This window comes from Talpa occidentalis, unplaced genomic scaffold, assembly GCF_014898055.3.
Source record: "Talpa occidentalis isolate TD23 unplaced genomic scaffold, MPIMG_talOcc4v2.1 talOcc4.18, whole genome shotgun sequence".
In the NCBI taxonomy this organism is placed as follows: domain Eukaryota; kingdom Metazoa; phylum Chordata; class Mammalia; order Eulipotyphla; family Talpidae; genus Talpa; species Talpa occidentalis.
This window is the reverse complement of record NW_023601851.1, coordinates 11553384-11560428: the sequence shown is the minus strand read 5'-3', so window position 1 is coordinate 11560428 and position 7045 is coordinate 11553384.

The window sequence follows — 7045 nt, the reverse complement described above, 5'->3', positions numbered from 1 at the left end:
ACACAGAAACATCAATTCCAAAGAACACCTGCACCCCTATGTTTATAGCAGCACTGTTTACAATAGCTAAGCTTTGGAAACAACCCAAATGCCCAAAAATAGATGACTGGATCAAGAAGATGTGGTACATACATACCATGGAATATTACTAAGCATTCAAAAAAGATAAACACATGCAATTTTCAGCAACATGGATGTCGCTGGAAGGGATCATGCTCAGTGAAATAAGCCAGAAAAAAAAAAAGAAAAATACCGGATGGTCTCACTCATAGCAGGAATCTAGAAAACTTAAATATGGGACCAGGAAAATGAATAACTATAAGAAAGTGAAAATCCAAATCAACAAAATACTATGAACCAGAGACACTTTTAGGGGGCGGGGGCGGGAGGAGAGGGATTGGGGTCAGAATGGGGGGGCTGCAATTGTATGGGGAATATAAAAATAAAATTTATTATTAAAAAAAATAAAAATAAATAAAAATATATTTCAAAAAAAAAAAAAGAATATTAAGAAGATTTAAATTTGGGAAGATAAAATGCCCGGTGTGTGTCTCTGACTTCAGATCCTCTCTGCTGACTCCATCGATCTTTCCCATCTGTGATGTCCAATATTTCAAAATTTTTGGTTAACACCAAAAATTCCATGATAAAATGTAGTTCCAATTGGATATCAGACATTTATTCATTCTCAGACATTTACCCTGTGAGAAGCAAGTCAGGCCGATCTTGCCTTTGGCCCAGGTGAGTTCCAGGTGGGCACAATATACATTTGGAGGGAGCCAGGAACGGTTAGAAGAAATGACAAAATCTTGATATTTGAACTTCTGGGTTGACCACTTGTAAATGACTGGCATTATTAACTTTATTTTTATTATTATTATTATCATGACTCCTGGTTCTGAAAATGTACATTTGGAAAGTACAATCAATATGATGATTACATAGGAAAACCTTATTTATCAAAGGAATAATCAAGATCCATATTTATGTTATTATTGACTACAAAAGTATACATCATTAAATATTTTTAAAGGAAATTGTATTTGATTACTAGGTACATGTTTATGTGTTTTTATCCTGTATTTCTCAAAATAGCTCTCTTTATAGTTACATGTACATGCATATTTGTACAAATACATCATCTGTTCACTTTCAAAGCAAAAGGCAACCCTATTATGGGTTTACAGTAGACACAGCAAACTCCAATTCCTCACACTCTGAAAACCTTCCGAAAAGCTCTAGTGATGTCCTTGTTCCTCAGGCTGTAGATGAGGGGGTTGAGCATGGGCATTATGATGGTGTAGAACACAGGGACCACTTCTTCCTCTACAGGAGAGTGGTAGGACTTTGGCAGAATGTACTTAATGATGGCAGCCCCATAGAAGAGGGACACACCACGGTCACATGAGAAGAGCAAGTACCCAAGGTTTTCCGGAGTCCCTGGCCTGATCCCATGCCCAGTGCAGTGAAGAGTATCCTCCCATAGGAGCACAGAATGCCAGAGATGGGAAGGACAAAAAAAATCACAGCACTGACAGAAATGCCCTTTTTGTATTGGGAAGTGTCAGCACAGACAACTTTCAGGAGTGCTGGGACATCACAGAAGAAATGATGAATTTCCCTGGAGGCGCAATAAGGGAGTGTCAGAGTATAGACTACATGGATCAAGGAATTGAAGAATGCACCCAGCCAGGTCACAAGCACCAAGAGCACACAGACCCTGGGAACCATGAGGATGGGGTAGCACAGAGGGTGGCAGATGGCCACGTAGCGGTCATAAGCCATGACCGCCAGCAGCAGGAACTGAGCCCCCAAGGGTGATGAAGAGGAACATCTGGAAGCTACACCCAATAAAAGAGATTCAATGATCCATGAGGGACAGCTGGATAAACAGAAAGTACATGGGAGTGTGGAGAAGAGGGTCGTCCAAGATGAGGATGATTATTATGGTGTTGTCAAACAGGGCCACCAGGAAATCAAGCAGGATGAATGTGAAGAGAACCCAGGGCACCGGGGTGCTATGGAACAGATCCAAGAGGACAAAATCACTGCCTGAGGTCTTGTTGTTCAGCCATGCCATGCTCATGCTCCCAATTTGGAACTTTGGAGTGTTCTTCAAAAGTAGTATATTCGCAGTCCATAAAAAAAAAAAAATTACCAAATCAAATCATACCCCACTTTCTCATATCTCAAGTCCATTTATGTCCCAACTCTTCATACTTCAGTAAATCAGTATATGTGACTTTGATGAAGGATCTCATGAGATATCAGACTACTCCACACTGCAAAATGGTCATATATGTTGTTAAAGCTTAATAGTTTAATGACATCTTGTTATCAAAAGTTTTCTAGAAATTGAAAGTCTCAGGCAATCACATCAAGCTGCACTCTACCCTAAATATACACTGAAACACACAAGTATATTTGATTCCTTCTGTAGTCATCAGGGGGATAAAGCATGTGTGGAAAATAGGGAGAAAATTTCAAGGTCACAATAAAGCTTTCATCAATTAAATCTTTTCACAATAATTTCCAATTAACTCCACAACTCTCATGTTGTAAAAAGGAATTTTTTTTTCTCTGAACATTCATTTTACAAACACATAATTAAATAGGAATTTTGCTTGAAGCTGCACAGTTATACTGAATCTGTGGATCTAGTCAAAGATGCAAGCTCTCTGGGGAGGAGAGTACAGAGCACTAACATGTGCAGACCTGGACACAGTGACTCTGGAAAGGAAGAGGGTCCAAGGGCAGCAGTTGGTACACATATGTGCCTGCGGGAGCACACTGCACATGGGAAATGTGCTTCTGAGTGGGAAGCAAAGGGGACTCACTGCCCTACAGATGGAGGTGCAGCAACCTCAGGGCTACAAGATCCCCAGGGATTTCTTTTCTCCTTTATTTTCTCTCCTTCTTGGTCTTGTTCCAACATGAACTTAAAGCAACGTCTGCAGTGACAAGGGCAGTAGAAAGCATACTTTCTGAGATTATTTTGGATATCAGTTCCATGCTGAATGAAAAATGTTCATATTTTTATATTCATCTAAGCTACTTTTATATTGGATAGGATGCAAATGAAAAATTTTCATGAATTAAAGTAATAATAACACATAAAAATTTTTCATATTAAAATGGCATTGTATTAACTGATAGCAAGAGCAGCTATCGAGTGCAGTCAGTTCTGCTGACAACACTTGAATCCCACTGTCAGAAACCTGCCACTGGATTCTCTGACACACAGAGATAGGGATATCTGCCATCCTTACCCTCACATCAGTCCTACAGAGAGATGATACGTAGCTCAGTGGGACCTGGTGTGGGTGAAGGGTTGATTATGGGGGGATACTTACATGAACATGCTACAGTCCCTATGCTGAATTTCATAGATTCAATATTGTTATATGTAAAATAGCACATGAAGTCTTTAAAAAAACAAGTATCATTTATATACCCAATATACCAGACAAAGTGGTAAGTCTAGGTTCTTCACCACCACACTGTATACAAAATCCCCTGTTACTCTGCCCTAAATTCTAAGGCAAATGTAACAGCAGAGTATATATCACAAGGAGGGCCATGCGAGCTGAGGTTCACAGAGAAGATATTCATGGGGCTTTACATGCTCCTTATCTCTAGGAAAACAGGGTTGTCACTTATTTCTCAGCTCCAGAGAGAGCTATATAATGCTTCCATTTGAAATAATAATTTTTATGGGATTATTGAAGTAAAATTTATTTTACAAGGAATTTAACATTTCACTTTTTTCTAAATACTTTTTTTTTTAATTTATTTATTTATTTATTTATGCAAACACTGGGTACTGTCAGAAGTGCGGGAGGGTGAGGGAATTCACCAGAGCCAGAGCGGAGAACAGAATAGGCAGAGTGATGATATACACTGCTGAGGGGAGTAGTGGGCACGGCAGGAGAGGACTGTAGCACCATGTGGGACCCTCACTGGTGGCCAGGGATTGAACTGTCACTGCAGAGTCTGCAGGCAGCTTCACAGCCCAGCGCTCAACTGCTGCGCCACCAAGGGAGGCCCCCTAAATACTTTTTAATGGCCTCCAAAATTGTGTAAAGGGTGCTGCTCAAAGCTTTCCTGAGTGGCATGCATCAATGCCAACAATGAAAAATGGTCAAAGACATTTTCATGAACAGTATTTGTATTCGCATTTGTATTTGTATTTAAATTGCGGTGCTTAGAGAAGCCCAAAAAACATTCTATGCATGTATATGCAAAAGTACATAAAGACACAAAGGAAAAAATAATTTGTAGTTGGGCCTCCCTGGTGGCACAGCGGATTGAGCGCTTCACTGTGAAGCTGTCCACAGCCACTGCAGTGCAGGTTCGATCCCAGCCAGCCAGCGAGAATCCCCCATGGCTCAACAGATCTCTCCTGTCTCACCTACTGCTTCCCTCAGCAGTGTATTTCAGTCAGTCTGCCTGTTCCGTTCCCCACTCTGTCTCCAGTGAATCCTCTTCCTTTCCCTCACATCTGGCCTGTACCCCGGTTCTTGTATAAAAATTAAATAAATCTTTTAAAAAATATGTAGTTGACTTAAAAATTGAAAAGTCTATCCCTTTAGAATAAAGGACATGGATAACTGAAATCAAACAACAGTGTCTATTGAGAGTAAACCAAGGGAAATGTCATATAATTTTACTTAAGTGACTGCTCATGTATCTGAAAAAAAAAACTTAATTACACATTTGCAACAAATTAATTGCCTCCGGTTTTCAAAAAGTCCTTCAGGAAAGACTTTGAACACCAGAGAGGAGAGGCAGCTGGTATTTCTACACTTCACCCCTCTTTCTTCATAGACCTGACCACTGCCATGAAGACTGACAGTAACAAATTGCACCTATTTGAAAATAAAAGGAAACATGATTTTCAACTCAAAATCAGAAATTGCCTTTCATGCAGTACTAGTACATAAATGTCAGTTCCAACATAACTAAACTGCTTACTTGGCTGGAATAAAACTTGCTAATATTGATATTTGACAGATGTGCCATTAATTTTAATGGATGGAATTGTCTTAGTTGTTCCATTATATGCTAGGGAACAGCATCATATATTAGGCAACATAAGGAAATATACCACACTTCTCTTCTAGAGAAACACACTCCTACTTACTCAGAGGAACAAAATGAATGCTACTTACACAGTGTTGCCTGTACATTTCTTACTTTTTCCAGTACAGGACACACAGCCCACCTGAACATACAGATTAAATACCTTGAAATAATTGCTTCAACAGACAAGAGTCAATTTACCATTGCACAAACAGCCCTCAAAATGACTGTCCCCAACTGCAGCTTGGTCCCTCAGGCAAAGCCTGTAGCAATTATCTCCCTGTCCTTTATGACCCTGAAGAAATGGTTGCAGCTATCTCTCAAATATGTGCAGTCTCTCCCTCAGGAAATACACTTTGCTGATGTGATGTATGTTCAAAACTTTCAGCAAATATCAATTTCAAAACAATAACTATTTGCTGGTTGTGTGAAAAACAAGCTACTTATAAACAGCACTAACAAATTAAATATCATTTTTAATCATTTATTAACTTGACATTTCTTAACTTGTAGAAATATTTTTTATGATTTTTGGCCGTTCACACAAGCTGAGGTTGAAATGCTGCAAGTTGAAGGTGGGCCAATTGAAAGGGAAAACCCCTGTGACCGAGTCTTTGGAAGAAAGGTGCTTGGCTGGTAGATGGAACCACATTCAAATGGATTAGGAACAGGATCCACACCAGGTCCTCAAGATGAAGAGGGATTAAAGGTTCCCTCTTGGCTCTGGGAAATAACACAGAACATTCTCTTTGAAGCAAAGGCAAATACTTTGGGAGAATATTCTTTAACTGAGTCTTAGCCCAGATAACAGGAGGATCTTTCCCCAACAGCAGCTCTTCACACTTTTGAAGGTCACTATTGGGGACACATGCCCTATGAATGCTTAAAATTATTCCTAAGATCATAGGCTCAACTCTACATACATACCACATTACACAGCTAAAGAGCTCTTGTATATAACAGTGTATTATATGCCAAATATCTAAGGACCAGTTCCTATAGAAACACAAAGAGAAGCAGGGACACTGCATGGGCACTAGATTTGTTTGAACTGGGGGGCAGCAATAACTATGGACACAAAACCCAAATCAACTACTTGCAGATTACATAATATATCACAATAAAGACCTTAGCTCACTCTCTATTTTCTACATCATGTATCTCATTTAACAGAAAATTACAAAGGTGGCCATTAGCATTAGAAGTAGAGTCAGATAGCATACAGATTTGCAGTTATCACAGAAGGAATTAAAGCAACATATGAATCAAATGGATAAATTACACCGTGTTGAGGGCAGCAAACTGGACTACATCCCACATCATATCTGAGAACTTTGGAACTGAGAACTGGGGCATGAAATTCGGTATGTGGGATTCCCACAATGGTGTGATACAGAACAGACAAAGCACTCCCACGCCATTGAGGCACTCCACCACCTTCCCCGACTCTGTTCCCTGGAGACCTATGGGGAAAAGCAGTTCTGAGAGGATACTAGGAAAGATCTCTAGCACCACCTTGTGATCAGAACAAAATCACCAAATGCATGATAGTTGGAAGCCAGGAAATCCAAACTACCCTCTGGCTCTGATTGGGGGTGAGCATCCCAAACTGGGGGTGAGAAGGGAAAGGAGGCCTGAATTCTGGAACTGAGAGCCTGGCATGGGATCTGGGCCATGGGTCATGCCATAACAGTGGGCACTGCACAGAGTGACAGCCAGCATTTTGGATCTGAGAGCCCTGACCTGAGAAATAGGGAAGACACAGCACCCTGTGTGAGCAGTAGCCCTTGTGTTGAGGTGGTCACCTCCTCCCCTCATTTCCTGGAGAACTACTGGGGAAAAGCACAGGTTGGGATGTACAGGTCTCTCGCGCCACCTACTGACCAGAACAAAATCACCAACTAGGTGATGATAGTTGGAAAGCAGGGACTCCAAGGTTCCCCTCTGGAACTAAGAAATACAG